The 22,962-nt window shown below is 37.2% G+C and overlaps 1 protein-coding gene and 1 long non-coding RNA gene across 6 annotated transcripts in view; one reads left to right on the top strand and one right to left on the bottom strand.

Annotated features, from left to right (window-relative positions):
- Positions 1 to 22,962, bottom strand: part of LOC108589410 (uncharacterized) — a 207,063-nt gene that overhangs the window by 6,987 nt on the left and 177,114 nt on the right. The window contains exon 3 of one of the 3 annotated variants that reach the window (XR_013530573.1): positions 6,564 to 14,064. The exons of the other annotated variants lie outside the window; for them this stretch is intronic. This is a non-coding gene — a long non-coding RNA (uncharacterized LOC108589410). Of the gene's footprint in view, positions 1 to 6,563; positions 14,065 to 22,962 lie in introns of those variants that run through there. 3 annotated transcript variants of the gene reach the window in all.
- SAMSN1 (SAM domain, SH3 domain and nuclear localization signals 1) overlaps positions 1 to 22,962 on the top strand; it is a 555,105-nt gene that overhangs the window by 466,721 nt on the left and 65,422 nt on the right. The gene's annotated exons all lie outside the window — the stretch shown is intronic.

Genomic DNA, 22,962 nt, shown 5'->3' with positions numbered 1-22,962 from the left:
TTACCAGAGCAAGAGTTGTCTTTCCAAAAAGCAACCAAATGCTTGTGACTTTTGCCCATGTTAACATTTCATATATTCAATTATGTACAAATTAATGACTGTATAAGATATTTCCAGGGATTTCTTTTTGATTAAAGGAAGACTTTGTATGTTGACTGAAAGCAAGAAAATGTGCAGTGAACTGTCTACATTATTGCAATTATAATGAAATTTCACTGAAAAATAATAGCTAATTTTAATGAGCATTTTCTTTAGGCCTGCCATTCGCCTAAGCATTTTGTATGTATTATCTCACTTAAATTTCACAACAACTCTATCAGGTAAGGAATTACATTATGAAACACTACCTTAAGAAATATTATTTCTCCCCAGTTTACAATTGAGAAAATGGAGGCACAAAAAGTTAGTAACAGGTGCAAAGTCAGACAGCTAACAAGAGGTAGAGCCAAGACCTACAACCTAGGTCTTGCTTTTATCTAGAGATCCTGCTTTTATCTACTACCATGTAGTGTTTTCCATATCCTAGGGCAGACTCTAAGGCTATATGGTACATGAGAAAGAATATGCTTTCTGGAGTCAAACAAATTTTGATTCTGGTTTTGCTTTTCTTTTTTTCTTGCTTGGACAAGTTACTTAAACCTTTTCATCTTAATTTTCTTAACTAAAAAATGGAAATAGTAAAGAAATAGTAAAGAAGCTAAAGTCAAATATTATAAATTTACTAGGACTTAAGAGTGCTAAACTTTTTTTCAACTTCATTGTAAGTTGCTCAAGGCATGTATTATGACTTTATTTCTCTACAGCTTCTGGTCATTTGTGTTTTAAGTGAATAAATGGGACAATTTTGTGTATCCAGGAAACCTACTCTCTACCATTTTGCTCAAATAATCAGTTTCTCCTTAGGCAGAGGCTACATTTTATAACACATTAGAGGTCCCTGAAGAGGACCTTGGTTCTCTCTTGGAACTTTTTTTACCTTTTGAGATTTGTGCATTAAGTCTCCAACAACTAGAACTAAAGCAACTTGTGTTCGAAGTACCATGGTAAATATAACAGGTGTCTAATAACAGACTTGGAAGTGATGAAACTGACCAACGTTAATCATTTCTAAATGTCTCTCCTGCTTCTTTAGTCTCTGTCTTCTCTTCTGCGACTGTTGCACTTTGCAGGTTTTCTCTTTAAGCAGTGTCTTGGAGAGTAGCTGGTAATGTAATTAGGATGTGCTTCTGACGACTCCCTCTGACAGGTTCAGAAGCAGGATCAAGGCTGATGACTCCTTGGCAAGTGACTAAGCTGTTGTATAAGTATCAGAACACAAATAGTCCAAGCTTTCTTCAAGAATAAAATCTGGACTCCCTAACTTGGCATTTCTGGATTTCATCAGTCTGACTTCAATCTAATTTTTCAGTCTTAACTGTATACTATGCCTTCCTTATTGATTTCCTACGGTGTACTGCCAAACAGAATGATTTGCTTTTCCTAAAGGCTGTCTTGCACTTTCCTGGCTCTCTTTGTGTTTGTGTGATGGCCTCTTCTTGGTATGTGAATTCTCTCCGTTAGAACCCATCCCTTCATCCCTTAGACTCATTTCAAATAATTCATTGTCTAGAATGATTTTCTGGCTAACACCAGACAGAGTAGTCCCTCCTTCCTTTGAACGTCTACACTAAACGAAGGCATTATTCTTTCATTACATATTTCTGAAACACATACTGGCACCACTATTTGCTATTCATGATATCAGGCACTGGGGATACAGAACTAAATGATATCTACGTTTCCCTCATCCTCATGGAACTTACCATACGCTACCTGTGCTGGCAGTTCAGTATTTGTATACTTCCTATGAATAACTTATCTTTGTATCCTCCATAGTTCCTATAATGTAATGGGTCCTCGAGAAATATCTGAACAATTGGCCAGGCATGGTGGCTCACACCATTAATCCCAGTACTTTGGGAGGCCAAATTGGGGGATCATTTGATCCCAGGAGTTCAAGACCAGAACAGCCTAGGCGACAAAGTGAGACGAACCTGTCTCAAAAAAGGAAAAAAAAAAAGAGGAAGAAGGAAGTATTTTCTAACATGAAGTGCAGAACAGAAATAATTAAATAAGCAAATAAATATCTGAGTAACACTTGCACTTGTTGCCTAAATAAATGGAGCTTAGAAACCAATGGACTTTGTTTCCATAGATTCAGATAAAGTATTTCTTCTTGTTTTTCTAGTTGTTCTTACAGCCAAAGCTTTCCTCATTATAATAAATCCAGTTACACATAAATTCAGTTATTTTGTATATGTGAGAGTTTATGGATGTGTGTAGATTTGGGCAAATACACAATAGTCATATTTTTCTTTTTTATTTAGGTAGTTTTGTCTATTTTAATATATAACTTAATGATTGAGTGAGTTTTATCTGCAGAAGGTCAAACATATCTACAGAATGCTCAGAATTTCAGATGATACTGTTCAGCATTCATGACAGAAAAGCCTCAGTGGATTTGGAGAGATGGTTCAAGAGCATGTTAGAGTTAAATTAGTTTGGTAAACTTAATGAGACCACTTACACTCCGGGACTTGAGACACTAAAGTGAAGGAAGTCGGATGAGTGCAAATTACGATTTTTGTATTCTACACATATATTCTATAACAACAACAAGTGAAAAATATCCAGTTTCATTTTAGCATCGCTGGATTTTTTTCAATAGTAATTGCAGGGCTATTATTTGGGTTATTTAACTTTCATATTATAGAACGTACAGAGTCAGTGTTGGGGTTTAAAAGATGTGCTTCTGTAATGAGAGTTACTTACTATAAATGGCAGGTAGTCAGAGGCGACATTTTTTGCAATTTAAAAGGGTAAGGGTGTGGTCATATTTTTAAAAATGTATGTGCCAACATATGCAGATATGATGGAGCTGGGCCTAAACCCCACATTTCATGAGAAATGAAACCAATCTACAAGGACACTAGTTTCTCCTTGACTTCAGAAATGTTAGAAATAGTAGATTCTGGTGTGTGCGTTTTCTTTTTTTTTCCTTTCGAGATGGAGTCTCACCCTGTTGCCCAGGCAAGAGTGCAATGGAGTGATGTCGACTCACTGAAACCTCTGCCTCCCGGGTTCAAATGATTCTCCTGCCTTAGCCTCCCTAGTAGCTGGGATTATAGGCACTCACCACCATGCCCAGCTAATTTTTGTATTTTTATTAGAGATGAGGTTTCACCATATTGGCCAGGCTGATCTTGAACTCCAGACCTCATAATCCACGTGGTGTCTTTGACTCCATTATTACATCAAAGTTTTTAGGTGGTCTGAAATTAACTTATTTTTGAAAAAGTCCTTGTTTGCCCTGGTATGCTTCCTGCTAAGCCTACTGTAGGCTCCCACTCTCAAGGCCAGTCCTGACTGATTGAATGCAGTTCTTACATTGCCAGCAGAGTGAGCTTGAATAATCTTCTTACCTCTTTCAGCCACCAATTACAGTTCTGTACAGTGGTCTCAGTCCCCATTCTTTTTCCTCTGAGTGACTTTGCATACCAAAAACACCCATTGATTAAGCAAGGTTATTGGTATCTATTAGAAATGTTTAATGAAATAGTGTTGGGACTCATCTATAGTAAGTAATATTTATTTCAAAAATCAAAACATCCAGCAGTCTGTGTTAGGATTGGAATGTTTTATTCAGTTGAGGTGCTATAAACAAACTGAATCAGACAGGGAAATGTATTATTTGTCAAGGGCTCTTCACAGAAGTCAACAGGAAAACGAGACACACAGAGATGTTTAACATGAAGTTAAGTCATTTGTAATGTCTGTGGGATCTGGGAGTAAAGAAATATATGTGATTATGGAATTGATATAAACTGAGAAAGGTAAAAGATCAGATTTATGAAAGGGTATTCTCCAAAGAAAATGGAAATGGAAAACTAAGGATGAGGGTCTTTTGTAATATCTGAGATGAGTGGTGTTGACAGGGGATTTCAGATGCATCTTAAGAAAGGGAATGGTGGAGGTAGCCAAAAATAATCTTTGAAGCCATGTGTTTTGAATCAATTTATAAGAAGAATAACGGAAGAGTACTTATGAAGCTCTGCACACTAAGAGCATGGAACATCTTAACAAAAGGAGGAAAATGAGCCATAGGCTTTGTAGGGAATGAGGGTAAGAAAGGATAGAGTCTGTGGGCTCTGAAGGAGAGAAAAATCTTCCTTTCATATATTTTTAAATAACACATATACTTTTTAAAACCTGGGACACTGTTTCAGATTTATAAGGATAAACACATTTTTCTGAAAAAAATTTTAATTTATTATTATTTTTTTGAGACGGAGTTTCACTCTTGTTGCCCAGGCTGGAGTACAGTGGCGAGATCTTGACTCACTGCAACCTCTGCTGCCCAGGTTCAAGCTATTCTCCTAAATTATTTTTATAATATCAAGAAAATGATGCAATCTAGACATAAGCAAGAAGAAATATCCATCCCTTTCCTCAAATTTCTAAAATATTTTGAAGCCCATTTAATAAAAACAGTGTGAAAATTTTTAAAAGTGACTAACCAAAGATCTTTCAAGAAGAGGCTAAGTCAAAGCCCCAAAAGGACAGAAAAGGGACCTGCCTACAGCAGAATTCAAACATCATATAGAGAGAAAATTATAATAGTGAGAGACAGAATCATGTAACAAAAATCAAAGAAAAATGAGTCAGGTTGATATACAGCATCTGAAAGTGAGAAATAAGGCTGTACTTGGAGACATACAAGGTGAATATGAGGGCTTTTTGGAATCTTACATGAATTCATCACAATGGTGACAAACCATGTGGGCCATGGGAAAATTCTTCACATCACCGTTTCAGTTTAAGGAACAAGAGGTCTGCTAATGCTAACCAATAAGAAAAGCAGCAAAAGGTTTTATAATTCATCTTTCAGTTAAAAATGGGCAGCAGTGGATGTAATTATTGACAAGGGAAAGTGCTCTTGGGTTACACAACTTCACTGCTAAGTTGTATAAGAGTTTTAATACGTTTTGAGAAAACCAGAGGTCTCTGGGAGACAGACCACATAACCAGGATAAGCTGTTTGTGCCTGTCCTCCACTTTGTCTCTCTGTTCTCTCCCTTGGCAATCTCCCTCAGTCTCTCTGACCCTAGTCTTCCCCCTTCAATCAACATGACACAGCATTACCAGATTAATGTAACAGATTAATTTTCTTGACTATTCTAACGGATAAATACTACCCCGATTAATGATCCTGAAGCTCAAATCTAATAATGTCACTGTTCCCCTCATAAACCTTTAAGCACCTCCCCACAACCTACAGGGTCAAATCGAAACTCATTCACCTAATCTTCCCTCTAACCAGAAGCACCCAGGCCTTTTTTATACACTGTTTACTACAGGCAAAGTGAGTATCATCCTTTCACCAAGCACAATGATATATTTTTCCATCTTTATATCTACACTATTTCCTCATTTTGGCCTTTCTTTCTTTTCTACCTATTTGATAATTAGTAGTGAAGTTTAAAAGTGTAGATGAATGAGTAAGAATCCACAATGTAGACTTTGAAGAACAGAAATATGCAAGAAAATAATTAAGACTAGAGTGGATCAGTAAAAAGACTAAATAAGGAAGCACGTGGTTTAGGTAAAAGGAAAAAACAAATTTCACAGGTTCTATTCTCATTTTCTGTGTTCATTAGTGATGTTAGGCTTCTGCCAAAAAACCTCTGTGCTCTGTGCTCCTATTTGTGGTGGATAGTATTATTTGAACCTGGTAAGTAACTAGACATACTAAGAAGAAAGCTCACACATCCACCCAGAAGAATGTAGACTCTGAATTACCAATGCATAATTCCTCATAATTTAACACCCCTGTGTTTCAACTCCAAGACATCAAAAACCACTTGTTGGAACAGATTTAATTTTTTTTTTTTGCAGTGAAATTATAGTGGGATAGAAAGGTAAAAAGTTTCAGCAAATATATTTGGAACACTTGTGGAAAGGAAAGCATCATAAATAGCAATCTGGACTGAGAATTTCAACAAAATAAATAGGAAAATGTGATAGAAAAATGCTAAAACATATCTATACTTACTACAGTCTGTACTAAAATTAACATACTTGACAATCAAGATTCTAAAAATAATTTTATAAACTTAAAGCGAGCAAAAACAAATCATTAATTATGACCACTTTATATGATGAAATGTAAATTATGGCCAATTTTATGTTTGATGGAAGGAGAATCAGCATTTACTCAAGAGAAGAATTTGAGAAAAATAGGAGATTCGGCAATAGCTGATTCATTTATTTATCCATTCATTTACTCATTTAGCAAATTCATGTAAAGTGCCTCCTAAGCCATCCAGTCCATGAACTTGGGAGCTTAGAAGTATATGTGCGTGTTGGGAGAAGGGGTTGACAAGAGAGTTTATGGGCTCTTATTAAAATAGAAAGGTAAAAAGGAAGAATAAGTAATCGCAATTTTTGGTGTAAAAATTCACTAAAAAGGCAAACACTTTGTATTACTTGTATATAAAATAAGCCTGAAAAAAGATCTCACCAGACACGAGAACACATTTTTTATTAGATAAAGAAGAGCTTTTAGAATAAACACATAAAATATGAGATAATATAATAGTAGAAGATTTCAGGTTTATGGAAATTCCTTAGGTTGAATATGTAGAAAGTAAATCGTAAATGTACATAAAATGTTTAAGTGTTTTTTCCAATAAAATCTTTTACAATAAAAATAAAGATAAAATGAGAAAATGTAATTTCTTTGTAAATGTGAGGTATTAGTCTAGAAGCCCAGGATAAACAGGGATATTATTAAATCAGACTTTTGAGGCACAACAATGTAACAATCAAACAAATCGAATTATTTGGGTTGATGTTTGGCTTCTCCCAATTACACAAACTTCATGCATAAGTGAAAATAGTAGGAGTCCCATGATCTAGTTCTAAAACTGTTATGGAAACCCAGAATCCCTCTTCTTTATGAATTACCCTAAGGGTTTTGCTCCTTTTCTCTCTTTGTATGTTTTCACTCTGGGCTTGTTTACTCAAGTGCATCATATTAAGGAGAAAGTTGAATTGGTACTCCTTATAGTAAAATCTTGCTAAAGTTCATCATAAAATGTATATGATTTATATTAGTTCTTATGATCATGAAACAGGACCCATGATAATCTATTATAACTACATTTTGGCTTTCACAAGACAGCTGGAATTTGTTTCATTGGATTCTCAAATAGAAGATGGAAGACAACTATGGACAATCTGAGGGGGACCCAATATGCCCATTAGCTATGAGAGACCTAAATGTCCTTCCTACTCAGAGCCTCTCTTGCATGCTTCAACAGAAGCAAGCAAATCACCAAACCTGGACATCAATCTCTGGCGGGAGAAAAGCCTGGATGTTAGAACATTTGAATTAGCTCATTAGAACATATAATGAGCCTTGGCAAATGTTCCAAGTGTTGCCAGATTTTCTTTTGTTGAAAAGAAATATATTCATAATTCAAATATTGCTAAGCACACGATAGAAAAGACATAGTTTGCATGTGTAGGATGGCGTCTCAGAGGCTGTTATACCCTCAGAGGAAGACTGCTCAAAGCCAGAGGAGTCAGCTGTGAGCTTAGCTCTGTCATAGTAGGATCTCTTTGGGTCAAATTGCTTAATCTCCATGGGTTTCCACCTACTCATCTTTGGAATGGAGGAGAATGTCAATGATTTTTCAGATCCTTTTTGTCTTCAACAGTTTGGGCCATAAGGATACAAAGAGGAATATAAATTCTATGTGCAGAAGATTTGTACATAAAGATTTATTTCTAATTTTTCAAAGCAATTTTTTTTCAGATGATGCTTGTTGACCTTATTTTTTCCTTTACATAAGCTGTTTTAGGTTTAGGGTTTTGTTTTATTTTGTTTTGTTTTGTTTCTGAACAACTACACTTCCTTTATCCCATCTACTTTCTTTCTCCCTCATGGTCTCTGGATGCATCAGCCATGACTCAAACAATGTTAGACAGAACCAGCTATGAATATGGGTTCACTTCAGGGCCACAAAAACTTCTTCATGAACCACAATTTTCATTTTCATTCTCAGGAGGTCTCACCATTCAAAAAAGATGTACTTTAAAAGATCCTTTTAAATGCTATTAGGGATAAAGTCTGCTTTGAAAAATGGATGGGTGAAGTTTAAGTAAGACTGTAGAAGGGAGCAGAAGATCAGGGTCTATGCAGCTTAAAGAGTGCTTGGTTGGAGTGAGACATCTGCTTTTGCCACCATCACCCCCGACCCCAACCCCTACCACACATACAGTAGGTGCCACCTTGAGTGGTTCATGCCTTTGAAATCTTGTTTTCATCACACAAACACACTGTGATAATCACGGTCACCATTGACTTTGCACTTGACTTTATTTCAGGTGCTTTTATATATTCTTTAAATTGTGCTATGATTCAGTAAGTGGTATCATTATTTCCATTTTAATGGTAGAAACCTGAACTCAAAGAGGATAACTGATTTATACAGGTGGCAGAGCAGGATTTTAAGCTGAAATCTACATAGCATCCAAAGTTTTCTGCAAAGATCTTGGCTTTGTAACTTTTGAGACTAGGTTAGTAACTTACCCTTTCTTATCTCATCTATAAAAGTGGAGACAGCAGCTCTCAATTTGCAGTATAAAACAATATCTTGCATGTGAAAGTGCTGATTAAAGGCAGAGGTTTGACTGCTTGATAATTAGAGACCCTGCCTTTGAGGTACAATTTGCTCTTATACTGGCTCACATATATAAGAAGAGCTCACATTTGCTCTTATACTAGCTCTATGAATAGGCAAAGCATTACTGCCATTTTACAGATAGAGAAATGGAGGTGCATAAAGATTAAGTGAATTACCTGAGCTCCTACAGCACATGATGGCAGAGCTGATGCTTAACATAATCCTCCTAACTCTTAGTCCAGACTTTTCCTATCACTGGGTTGTTTTTAAATTTTGCAGGAGATACATAAATAACCATGGCAGTAAAGAGAAGCAGCATATGGTGGAAACTCCATGAGTCAAGTAAGCCTGGCCTTCAATTGTGGCCTCTCCACTCACTGCCTGTGTAACTGTTAAGTCACCTCGTTACTCTGATTTTCAGTTTCTTATCTATAAAACGGAAAACACAAAGATTTCTTTGTGGAATTCTAGTAAGAATTGAACTAGATAATATATGTAACATGATTAACGGTACCTGACAACTAATTGGAATTTAATGAAGAAAAGCTATTATTTTCAAGGGAAATTATTACCATTTAATTATAATGTATTATTATATGTTTCTAATTATTTGTCATTCAGTAAGCAACAGCATACTGTCTGTGATAAATCAGGTATTTCCCTGAGCTGGGAGGCCACAATGGTAACCAAGACAGGTTCTTGCATTAGGATGTTGCCATCAACAATTCTGAGCAATTCTGTATTACATGAGAAAATGTTGCACTGAATTTACATTGCTGGTTTCCAGTAGTTTTTCAGATATTATTTCATATAGTTTGCCCCATTATCTCCCTGGAAATAAGAAAGCTGGAGCTAACTCACTGAAATGTATACAACAAGTAAAGGGTGAAAGTTTATTTTTAGCTTTTTGGGGGTACTCTAGTGACCCCATGCCTATGAGTCACTGGGGAATATAGACAAAAAGAAGATGAGGATGGTGTGCATGTGCTGGGATCACCATTGCCCTTTTCTGACCTCCCACATTATCACTGTATGAACAGTGTCTTGCATATATAAAATGATGTTAGCTTTTTAAAACCCCTCTCATATCTTTTATCAAAGCGACATCACATATGCATTTCATGATATTTTATTTCAAAGTCATAATATATCGCTCAATCATAACCACCTTTTTCAGAAGAGAATAAAAAATGAAGGAAAGAAATTCATGCTCCCTCTCCTTCCTGGGAAGTTGTAAAGCAAGTGGTTGAATTCTCTCTAAAAGCCTTATGAATATTCAGTGTAAGATCTTTATGCATCTCATGGTCCCCAGCTATTAAATGCAACCATACTGATGAATAATTGGATTAGAAATATGGCCTTATTGCAGCTCACCTCAAGCCCAGCCCCAATAGAAGCCTATGTCTCACCCATAGAAAGGATTTTTTAGCCAGAGCACAAGATGCATTAACATCAAGAACTGATTTATTCATTCACTCAACAATTTGTTTTGAGTATTTACATCATGCCAGATAAGGAGGATAAAATGTTGGGTAGAAACGGATTATTGTGAACCCCATAGTCTAATTAGAGACAAAAATATATTTAATCACATAAATAAAAATAGACATGAAATGGCAGCTTTGATAAGAGCTATGATTGTTACATGGTTCTATGAAGGCCAGTAATAGGCATATTTGACCTAGTCAGACAGTCAGAAAATGTTTTCAGATGATTAAGGTCGAATGTGATGGAAGCGAAGAGTTAACTAACCCAAAATGAGGAGAATGAGAATTCATGATGGCTGGGAGAGAAAACAAGGAGATGTGCAATAAGGTAAGTCTGGGGAAGGAGTCAGACCACACATGATCCTATAGGTTATGCTGTTTTGCTGTGTGTTCCCTAAAAGAAATGAGGAAGCTGTGCAAAAATGTTTTTAAGCCAAGGGCTTATTTGATATTTCTTGTTGATTTATTGATGACATGAGGCTTAAGTTGATGTTTTGGAAAGATGATAACTCTACATACAGTGAAGACAATAGATTTGAAGGGAAAAAGAGGTAAAAGATGATGGTGGCTTGAACTATGGTGGTAGAAAGATGGAGATTAATGAAAAACTCTCAGGCTCATAGAATTATGTCTCTGACATATACATTTCTCCAAATGAAAGAAATGCCAGTTTCAGAAGTCATCTCTTGTGATGCCAACCGAAAAGCTCTATTCAATTTGGGACATATGGTCACAGATGACAGCAGAGAAGTGATACAATGACACGACTGCACATTCCAAATCTGTCCTTTAATTTTTAAAACTCAGAAACTCATAGCCACCACAGTGGCTTAGTGGAATTATTACCAATGCATAAGGAAATGTCATCCATTTGCCTCCCCTGATTCCACTTGGGCATAGGCCGTTGTTTCTATAAAGAGTGGCTTGGAGCCATTCGAGGTTTCAAGGGAAATTGGCCTTTTAGAGGGGCATACGAATAGATAATGCATATTGCCACTGTAAAATTGCTAATGAATATTAAGGGTGGCTTTCATTTGTGGTGATTGAAATGAACTCATAAATTCTCTCTCTAGAATGCGGGAATTTTTTCCTCCCTGTGGAGAGATTTAATGGATTTGCGGCATTCTGAATGATTTGGCAGGAAATCAGAGGTACCTGCGCAGTCACCCACAAAGGGCACTTAGTTTCTTGTACGTGATAGTCAACCACCACAAAATATTTTCTGTAAGAACCCAGAATGATTGATGCAACCCACTCTAACTCATGACAATGTGTCAACCGAAAAACTGGGGGAAAAAGTGGTTAAAGACACCACAGTTTTAAAAACAAATTTGACTTTTAGAGGAGAGTTATTTCCTTTTAGAAAAAAAGTTAGGCCTGCCATCTGCAAGAAATTTAGATTAGTTGTTTGTGGCAAGAACCATCCTATTTTGAGGCCACTGAGAGTTCCTACTGCTCTCTGTATGGAGTAGATTAAACCATTCCCATATAGTGATAAATATATTGCAAAAAAAATGTATCAGGAATACAGTAGTTGCAGCAGTTAATGATAGAACTTCCAGTTAAAACAATGTTCTTTGTGTTTCTTTGGCCAGTTCTCATTTTATGTGTGCTATTTTTTGAGAAGTTAATTTTTCACATTTGCCGAATCAATAACTTTCAAAGCTTTGTACAATTGAAAAGAAGAATTGGTGACAAGAATTCTTGGGAGTTTTTCTGGCTGTGTGGGCTTGGGTTAACAGAAGGAAAAAATCTATCAAAAGAGCAGATGAGGGTTAAGATCAAATAAAAATATTATCAGCACTAATTTTTTTGTAAACATCTAAGGGAAATAACCCAAAACAGGAGTTAGCCAAAATGAATTCATTTATTTTACTGTGGAACATGGGAGAGAATTACCTTTCCAGAAGAAGTAACTTTTAAATGTGTTTTGTTTTAGTTTAGCAATAGGGTCTTGCTCTGTTGTCCAGGCTGCACTGCAGTAGTGCAGTCATAGCTCATTGCAGCCTCTATTTGCTGGGCTCAAGCCATCTTCCTGCCTCAGCCTAACAAGTAGACAGGAGTATAGGCGTGCAACACCCTGTCCAGCTTTTTTTCTTTTCTTTTAAGTGGAGATGAGGTCTCACTATGTTGCCTAGGCTGGTCTTGAACTCCTGATTCAAGTGATCTTCTTCCCTGACTCCCAAATTGCTAAGATTATAGACATGAAGCCACTGTGCCTGGCCTTTTAAATGTTTTTTAAATGCTGGAATTTCAGGATCTGAAGTAAAATGAATACTGATTAGTTTTGTTATTTTGAGGGGGTATTTTTTTTTTTTTTTTTTTTTTTTTTTTTTTTTTTGAGACAGAGTTTCGCTCTTGTTACCCAAGCTGGAGTGCAATGGCGCGATCTCGGCTCACCGCTACCTCCGCCTCCTGGGCTCAGGCAATTCTCCTGCCTCAGCCTCCCAAGTAGCTGGGATTACAGGGACGCGCCACCATGCCCAGCTAATTTTTTGTATTTTTAGTAGAGACGGGGTTTCACCATGTTGACCAGGATGGTCTCGATCTGTTGACCTTGTGATCCACCCGCCTCGGCCTCCCAAAGTGCTGGGATTACAGGCTTGAGCCACCGCTCCCGGCCTTGAGGGGGTATATTTTTATGTGAAATAAATCTGTCATCCTGCTTTCTTATATCATCAGTGAGATACTGTGAAGGAGGTTAACCCAAAGTTGCTGCATTTATTTACATGAAAGAATTACTATTAATACTATGATTTAAAACACTGGATTCTCTTTTAACACGGGACAGCAAAGTGAGGTTCAGTGGGGAAATCTTTCTGAGTGTAGACTTGGCTCTCAATTAGGTTTACCTTGGGAGGGAAATGTCTTCAAATGAAGATTCTGGGTTGGGGGACAAGCCAGCTGATGTTAGCTAGGGTTTCTTTAGCTGTAAAATAAATGAATAGTACTAGATGGCCACTAAGACCTCGTCCATGAATAAATATTCAGGGATCAACTTTATAAAGGAATGAAGAGTAATTGTGGATTATGCTAAGCCATTAGCGGGGGAAAGACCCGATCCTGGGAAAATATTTTTGAACTTAGTATCTTATATGGCAAAATGGTGACCACCTTTTATTACCTAGTTTTAAAATAAATAGGAAATAAACAATATTTGGGTTTTTTTCAATCATCATTCCATGCTTGGCTAACTTAAAATGGCACACTTATTAGAATTCAGTGCTACTTAGATGAGAAAGGTTGTTATAGTTCTATTTATGAGGGGGACATAGGGAACTAATTCTAATTGAGAATCAAAGGCCTTATAAACCTGAATGTTTAAGTAAGAGATATGTCATTAAAGAAAGAATCACTGCATATCTAATATTTTCAAGTAAAACAATTTTGATAGAATACTTTGTTCTAAAGCTATATTTCTCAATGTGCAGTTCCATGATTATTAATGTTTGCTTAATCCAGACTTACTATATCAGAATTCCTAGGATGGACATCTTTTCACACCCTGCTTAGGTGATGTTTTATGCTCACCAAAGTTGGAGAATAATATCTGAATAGAGGAACACCATTTATTATTCTCTGATTTTTTAGTTTTGTTTTCACCTATCCAAGAAGTCTTTTTGAGAATCTCTTATATGTGTATCATTTTCACAAGTTATTAAATCCAGAAGGCACAACAATCCTGTAAAGTAGGCAATGCAGTTTTCCAAATGAGAGGCAACAGGGTGCTGAGATTGAGGAACCGGCCCTAGGTCAGTCAGTTTCAGGGCTGAGCTGGGATTTCAGTCAAGGTCTTCTGAGTCCCATTCTTGTAAGACACATCACCTTAGAATGTCATGCTGAGAATACTGAAAAAAAAAAAGACACCAGGAATGGACTGGGTGTTACTTGGTAATGCTCAGTACTCAAGGCCTTTATGATCAGCTGGAAAAGTATAAAGAGCCTCTAATGGGTGCAGTGGATAAATTCTCAGAGGTAGTTTTGTACTTTCCAACCGACTGGGCTAAAAATCCCATTAGAGAGTATTTGGGACTTTTTATGAATTATGGAGTAGAAAAATCCCCAAGCAAAGTGTATTAAACAAACCACAAGGTTACTTACCATATATCTTCCAGATTTTACAAAATGTATTTGAATTAAATAATTTTTATCATTTTAACATAATCATTGTTTGGTATTTATGTAAATAAAATCTAATTCTGCTTTTTTTTCAAGCTCGCCATCCAAGCTGGATTAAAAACCATTCATTCACTTGACTTACTTGTGCAACTTCTTCTTAGTTATGGCTGTCTCTTTTATGTTCTTTACCATTATTTTCCGTTCTCTCTTCTGACAACACCTCCCTGGTATGGATGTTTTAGTGGATTGCCTTATTATGGTTCTAGGAGCCATGAAACCCTCTGTCAGTACCACTTCTGTATGACCTACGGCCACTGACATAGCATTCAACCCAATTATTGAGGAGCAAAAGTCATCTCCTGTGTCAGAGAATCAAGAAAATGCCCAGTTTTCTTTCATAAAGCCGACTTACTTTAGTAAGAATTTCCAATATTGTTTGGTTATGATCTCTATATTGTAAGATATTTGAACCATGACAATAGGCCTCCAGGTGGTGTGCATGCATGTGTTTCTTTGTATTGGATAATACCAACATCTGAAATACGAAGAAGGCCGGGTGATGTGGCTTATGCCTATAATTACAGCAATTTGGGAGGCTGAGGTGGGCAGATCCCTTGAGGTCAGGAGCTCAAGACCAGCAGGGCCAACATGGTGAAATCTCATCTCTACTAAAAGTACAAAAATTAGCCAGGTGTGCTCGTGCACACCTGTAATCCCAGCTACTTGGGAGGCTGCAGCAAGAGAATCACTTGAACCCAAGAGGTGGAAGTTGTATGTGAGCCAAGATCATGCCACTGTAACCCAGCCTGGGCAACAAAATGAGACCCCCCCTCCTTGGTTTTATTTGATTTCTCATGAGTCAACCTCCCTCTGCCTTTACCTTTGTAAAATGAAGTCAATTTTAAGTAGCATTATAAGGTGGTAGGCTTATATTATGCAAGAGATACTTTTAAAATGTTCCTTTAAATGTCAGAATAGATTGTGGGAAATGAAAATCACTAGTGTTAAATGGCAACAAAATTAATGATTTTGAAATACTTATGTTAAAAGGCTTTTTGAAATTGGGTACTTAGCTGTTGTAATGTGCTTTTCTGACGGTCTTGCAACACTTGGATATCCTTATTCAACACAATTAGTAAATTTGATAGCTATATTTACTGTGCATTACTTCAATTCAGATGAAAGTGGAGAAGAGTCTCTTTTGACTAAAACACAACTGACTTTAAGTGTGGTTACTGCCAATGAGTTGTCCACTACAGTAGCAGCTTGCCCTTTGTGTATCCGGGAAAACCGTTAAAAAGGTAAGATTATGTCTTTACTAGTAACAAAAACAGAATCAATTAGCAAGTCCATCTGTAGATTGGTAATTGGAAGTGAATAAATTATTACATGTTTCTGTTACTTTCATTGTCTAGACATATGTCCACTTGGCAAGGAGACAAGGTATGTTGATTTGTTTTTGAAATTAAACAAATCTACCAATTACCAAATATTTATTAAGCTCCTATTTTCAGAGCATTTTTGCACTTTTAGTTTGGCTAGCATTGTATTCATTATGATGTTGATAAGTTTATGTAGCATGGTATAAGGGGAAGACCACTAGACTTTAAAGGAAGGAATCCTGTGTTTAAATTTGGGATCCATGACATCCAGTCATACTACTCTCTGGTCCCCAGTCCCTTTTCTGTGTGGTAGGAAAAATACAGCTTTTCTCCCAGACTTATGGTTAGGATGCTAAGAGATATTTTATGTGCTGATGCTTGGTTCTCTGCTTGGCATATAGATGGAGGCCAAGAACCCATGTTCTCTGTTTGGCATATAGATGGAGGCCAAGAACCCAGGAAACAAATACATATTTCAGAAAGCTGCATCACAAAACCAGCGGCAATTGTAGATTTATGTATATGAGATGCATTTTGTTGAGCTTATTGACTTGTTTTGGCACTTTAACACTGTCTCTGAACTTCTCAGCATGGCTCCTGGTATAAATGCTAATGATATCAATAGAGGATGAGTGGTTGAAGATATTTTCCATGCATCTTGTTGGCCTTCTATAATATACACAAATCAAAACATGTTCTTTTTTCTTTTTCTTTTTTTTTTTTTGAGATAGTCTTGCCCTGTTGCCCAGGCTGGGGTGTAGTGGCATGATCTCGGCTCACTGCCACCTCTGCCTCCCAGGTTCAAGCAATTCTCCTGCCTCAGCCTCCTGAATACCTGGGATTAGAGGCACGCACCACCACGCCCAAATACTTTTTGTATTTTTTAAGTAGAGAGGGTGTTTCATCATGTTGGCCAGGCTGGTCTTGAACTCCTCACCTCAAGTGATCTGCCTGTCTCAGGCATGAGCTACTGTACCCAGTCCAAAACATGTTCTTTTTCTTCTAGGTTTTACGAGCTCCCTGGTGTATTCTTTTTGATGTCCCTCTGCTTAATTTCCATTACTTTTCCATTCATTTGAAGCCTGAACACTGTTTTGGAAACTTATGCATGCTACAACTTTTCCTCCTGAGTGGATTTGAAGTGATTCTCGCAAGGCTTTGGTTTCCTCCTCTGATTGCTCCGGAAAAATACTACCTTGGGTCTTAGGAGAAGGTGACCGGATAGTGAGCACTTGGAAAGGAATTACAAAGTAGAAAATGAAATGAAAGAAAGTAGAGAAGGGAAGGAGGGAAAGGATAAAGAGGCTATTTTCTTTAATTATAAAATCAAGGTTTAGATGTACAGCCAACTGCTAAAGAAATGCATGGAGTTGCTTTGGGCTTATTGTCTTTCTCTACTAATTTGCATGTAAGTTTTATTCTGAGTAACAGGTTTGGCATTGCGGTATAGTGGTGTCAGACAGGCCTGGGTTTAACTCTTGACTACTTGATAGCTTTTTGTCTTTAGGTGAGTTAGCCATTTTGTACCTCAGCTTCCTCTTTGCAATACAGGAGATAATAACACTTGATACTGTTTTTAAGAGGATTTAGTGAGATGCAGTAATCTATAGCAGATTATCAATAAATGTTTGCCAATTTTGTTCATTTTTCTCTTCCAAGAAATCTTCCTTCTTCTCATCTACTTCTATGCTATAGTAACAAATGAGACTGAGTATGAGAGCATGAGAAATGGTGGCTTTTAAACATATAATCCATATCCTCCATCTGCATCTCCATAAAATTCTTTTTAAAGTCAGTATGGAGGCATCTAAGGTCCTCTTAGATTATCTGATTTGAAATCAATTGCATGGGTTCAGAACCAGACATTACTCATTTTAAAAGTCCAGCTATTGTAAGCAAATCAAACTTTTAAAAAACGAATATATTTACCAACGCTAGACGTATAGTAGGAACTCAAAAATGGTGTTGGGGTGAAAGACTGACAAAATGAATGAATGCCAGTAGGTAGGTAAGTATACCTAACTTGACCACCCCATGCAGATATAGGCTATTTTTGGTTAATTTCTGCTACTATTCTTAATTGTACCTATATCCTTGCTGAGTCTTTTCCTGCTTAGGTAATTCTACCACTACTTATGCTGACACATATGTCAATTGCTGAGATGAGGCATTTACAACTCCTTCCAAGTATTGTATATCTGTTATTTTCTTAGAGAACATTTGATTTGCAGGGTGAGAAATTATGTGCATTTCTGTTTAAGGCCACTAATATCTCTAAAATATCATTTTGTAGGAATCACTAAGTATAGAAACCACTGTTGTTTCTGTATCCAGGGGTTAGTCACTGGGGAAAAAGGTCACTCACATGATAAGCGTATGACTCTTCGTTTGTACCACAAATGAAGACACCTGGACTCTAGACACCATGCTGCTCTCAGCTTTACTTTCTTCCCCCTTAAGTCAAGCTTTTTCAGCTCTTCTCTGAGCCTTAACTTTCCTAAATAAATTTTATGATTTTACATAAAAGTACCGAAAACATCTGAATAACAAATTGTGTGCACAAAAGTTTTTCATACTAAGTCTTAATTTAATGACATCATGTGTAATTCATGTTCAAAACAAAGTGAAGTCATGTTAAATGTTTCCTTCAATATAATTGAACTAGAAACATATACTTTACATTTTTGGTTATGCCATATAATTAATATTTTGGCATCAGTGTCAGTTATGGTAGTCCAGTAAATGAAATGAAAGATATATTGGGTCATATCTTATAGTGGCTAAATTATTTACTCATACATGCACAGACAACATGCTGTGTCTCAGGAGGTTATGATGATATTGCAGAATGTGAAATAGAATGCTTCAGCAGTGTCTCCCTGCTCTCTAGTGAATTCGGACATTTCAGTAAAGATATATGACTTGTAAAGTATGTGCATGTGCATTTATGTCCTTTGAAATACTGAAAACATACTCAATTTTTCTGCATTCATAATAAGAACTATTTAAATTATCCACAATTAGAAATAGCTAGAAAGTATTAGACTTAGGAACATCATACGTTGGACTACCATCTACCCAAATTAAAAAGGAATCATTTGCTTTCATTAAAGTTACCAATTATCATAACAATTTATGACATAGGAGAAAATACATATAAAAGAAAATTACAGCTGTATTATGGTATCCTTAGTATGATCTTACTTGTAGAGTGCTTCCTAGGATTTTTACTTATATGGGAGTAGATATTTCAAGATATGGATGTGAATTCATTTTTCAATTGGGATAAAGATCAAGAAAAATAATTCTGGGAAGTAATGGCTTGATACTAGAACATTAATTTTATTCATTTTATGGTGATGAGCTTTCAACTGAATTTTTTAATCATAAAAATATCAATATCTGAATTATGTTGAGTCCATATAATAATATTAGTACTGTCATTTTTCACAGTGACATTCCCATCACTCAATAAGGGAATGTGGCAGGATTAAACTTCAAAGCATGTCTCTTGGTTCGGGTAACATTATGTAGACAGGAGAGCTCTGATACAACATTTTGGATCCAACTGAGAGAAGAAGAGGGGTGATCTTTTCTGAATTCTGTATGTCTGTTTCATAGACAAGAAAGCACTGAGGAAGTTTAGTGATCAACAAGCTTTGGAAATTTTGATAATTAGAAGAAAGATATATCTCTTCCATCTATATTCCATGCTCCACATTTCAGTCGGTGACTTTTATTTCACCACAAATCTGTGTCCCTCTCTTGCTTCACAATGGTTCTTTGATGGTTCCCCACCCCCATATAAATGTATACATAATCACCTTATGTTCAACTCTACACTATTTAGCATAGTATATTAGTTTCCCAAGGCTGCCATAACAAAGTCATACAAACTGCGTGGCTTACAGCAGCATCTTACCATCTCAATTCTGGATGCTAGAAGTCAAAAATCAAGGTATTGGCAGGGCCATGCTCTCTTCAAAGCCTCTAGGAGAGATTCCTTCCTTGTTTCTTCCAGCTTCTGATAGCCCTGGGCATTAGGCATTCCTTGATTTATGGTGGCATAATTCCACTTTCTGCCTCCATCTTCGCATGGCAAGTCTCTCCCCGTTTGTTCTTATATGGTCATCCCTTTGTGCATGTAGGTGTCCAAGTTTCCCTCTTCTTTCAAGGACACTAGTCCTATTGGATTAACGGTTCACCCTATTTCATATCGCCTCATCTTAACTAAACTAATTACATTGACAACAATTGTATTTCCAAATAAGGTCACATTCTGAGGTGCTGGGGGTCAGGAATTCAACATATCTTTTTTGACCATACAATTCAACCCATAACACATGCCATTCTAATGCTTCAGAACCTGGCCATAAACTAGCACCTCCATCCCCCTCCCATGTCTTTCTCTTTGTTTATCATACACACTTGATGTAGGGAATTATTCCTCAGTTCCAGACCATATTGTAATTGCCCAATAGGATTTCCTGCCCACTAGGCAAACAACATCAATCCACTGAAATTGTGGCATTGCAGTAGAGAAGAGTTTAACTGACAGAGTCCAGCCCATGTGGAAGTACCAGAGTTATTACACAAATCAGTCTCCCCAAAGGCTTGGAGACAATTTTTATGGACAATTTTGTGGGCAGGGGTTAGGGAATGAGTGCTGCTGATTGGCTGGGGAATGAAATCATAGGGGTGTAGAAAATGATCCTTGGGCATTGAGTCTGCCTCTGGATGAGGCCACTTGACCAGTAGAGTCATAAGTCCTGAGTCTGGAGGGGCAGTCTGAAAGATATCTCAAAAAAACCACTTTAGACTCTACAATAGTGACGTTATCTACAGGAGAAATTGGGGAAGTCATAAATATTGTGACCTCTGACTATATGACCCCTGAGCAGCAAGTGATTATAGAAACTGTGCCGATCTTATCAGTGTTCAAGCCCCTTTCATAAGTCTAACATTGTGGGCTTTCATTAGTTTTACAAAGACAATTTAGTTTTGGGAAGGGCTATTATCATCTTTGCTCTAAGGTTAAACTATAAACTAACTTGTTCCCAAAATTAGTTTGGCCTAAATCCAGGAATGACCATGGACAGCCTGGAGGTCAGAAGCAAGATGGATTCTATGTCAGATTTCTTACTGTCATGATTTTGCAAAGGCGGTTTCAGTAACAAACACTTTCATCCTTCTAATCTTATCATATATTCTGCCCATTGCTAGAATATGTCCCCCATTTTTCTTGTCCACCTGACAAATTCCTGTTTCACTAAATGTTTTCCCAAGAATTATCTCTTTAGTAAAACATTGCCTAACTTGTCCAGGCAAATTAACAATTTACCATGTATGCTTTCACTGTTTATTACACCTCAGATTGATATAGAACGTGTTACATTGGATTCTCATTATCTCTTGATCTGCCTGTCTTCTTATTAAAATGTAAGGCTTGGAAGGCACAGCTCATACCTTTCCATCTTTGGACACCTAATAGAGTCCCAGGCCTATAACAGACATTTGGTAAATATTTATAAACAAATAAGGTGAGACCTCCTTCCAAATCTTGCAACATGACAAGAATGCTGGAAGGCACCCAGAAACAGTATCTTATACCTGTGGAGAATTCAAATCCCATTCATTCTTATCTCTGTCTATCTAAAAGAGGGATTTTGAGGACAGGCTTGGTGGCTTACACCTGTAATCCCAGCACTTTAAGAAGCAGAAGTGGGAGGATCACTTGAGGACAGGAGATCAAGACCAGCCTGGGCAACAGGGATACCCTTGTATCTGCAGAAAAGAAAAAAAATTAGACAGGCATGGTGGCCCACACCTGTAGTCCTAGCAATTCAGGAATCCTAGAAGGATCGCTGGAGGCCATGAGTTCAATGCTACAGTGAGCCATGATTGTGTTACTGCATTCCAGCCTGGATGAGCACCTGTTTCTGGAAAAAGAAGAGACAGAGAGAGATTCTGCCAAGGGACCTTCACTAGTGGAGACCTTAGTCAGTCATAGAAAAGACTCTTAAGCTTGTTAGGGTTTTCCAAACTGGTGATAAAGCTATGCTGGTTTAAAGACCAGCAAGAAACTTTTATAGTTTCTCCATTGCTGCCTTGGTAAGGTGATACTACTGAGTGGACTCTGCTCACCTACTGGTTGACAGTTGGGATGACCTTTGCTGACTGAAATAAACTGCCTTTGCATGAACCATATGACATACTGATTGCATCATAAACTAGAAAAACAAAAGCCCATGTTTTCCCCCTATGTATTTATTATCTTGTGAAGAAAGTTTCTTTTCTCTTCCAAAGGAGAAGTGTTAATTTTCAAAAACACCACCTGCACAAAGATGAGTCGGCAAATACAAGTCAAGCTCTAATATTCAGAGAATTATAGGGCCAGGATTTTAGTGGAGATGGGACTGACATAATTTCTTTCAATGGATAAGGAGACATTTCATTTCAATGAATGCTTTGCAGGAAAACTTGTGGGTTCAGAATTAGAAGTCCTGGAATCAGGAGCTGAGTTGGTAGAAAAGGAAATTCAAACAGTTTTCCATGTGCATAAAAATTAGAATAAGTACTTCACAGGAAAGCAGTTAGAATAAAATAATTTATGTTAAAAGATTTTGAAGCCTTGAGAAAGAATGTTATAAAGATCAATATTAGATCATTATCATCATTAGAAAGGTATTTTGAGATATATCTTATGAATTTCTCTTTCTCTCTCTCTCTCTTTTTTTTTTTTTTTTTTTTTTGAGACGGAGTTTCGCTCTTGTTACCCAGGCTGGAATGCAATGGCGCGATCTCGGCTCACCGCAACCTCCACCTCCTGGGTTCAGGCAATTCTCCTGCCTCAGCCTCCTGAGTAGCTGGGGTTTACAGGCACGCGCCACCATGCCCAGCTAATTTTATAAAGTATTCTTAGTAGAGACGGGGTTTTACCATTTTGACCAGGATGGTCTCGATCTCTTGACCTCATGATCCACCCGCCTCGGCCTCCCAAAGTGTTGGGATTACAGGCGTGAGCCACGGCGCCCGGCCTTCTCTCTCTTTTTTTTAACAGAATCTTTGTGTTGCCCAGGATGGCATGCAGTGGTGTAATCTCGGCTCACTGCAACTTCCACCTCCTGGGTTGAGATGATTCTCCTGCTTCAGCCTCTCAGGCTGTAGCTGGGACTACAGGCATGCGCCACCACGCCCGCCTAATTTTTGTATTTTTACTAGAGACGGATATCACCATGTGGGATC

Source organism: Callithrix jacchus, chromosome 21 (genome assembly GCF_049354715.1).
Source record: "Callithrix jacchus isolate 240 chromosome 21, calJac240_pri, whole genome shotgun sequence".
In the NCBI taxonomy this organism is placed as follows: Eukaryota; Metazoa; Chordata; class Mammalia; order Primates; family Cebidae; genus Callithrix; species Callithrix jacchus.
The sequence above is the reverse complement of the archived record's forward strand: the minus strand, read 5'-3'. Positions and strand labels throughout refer to the sequence as shown.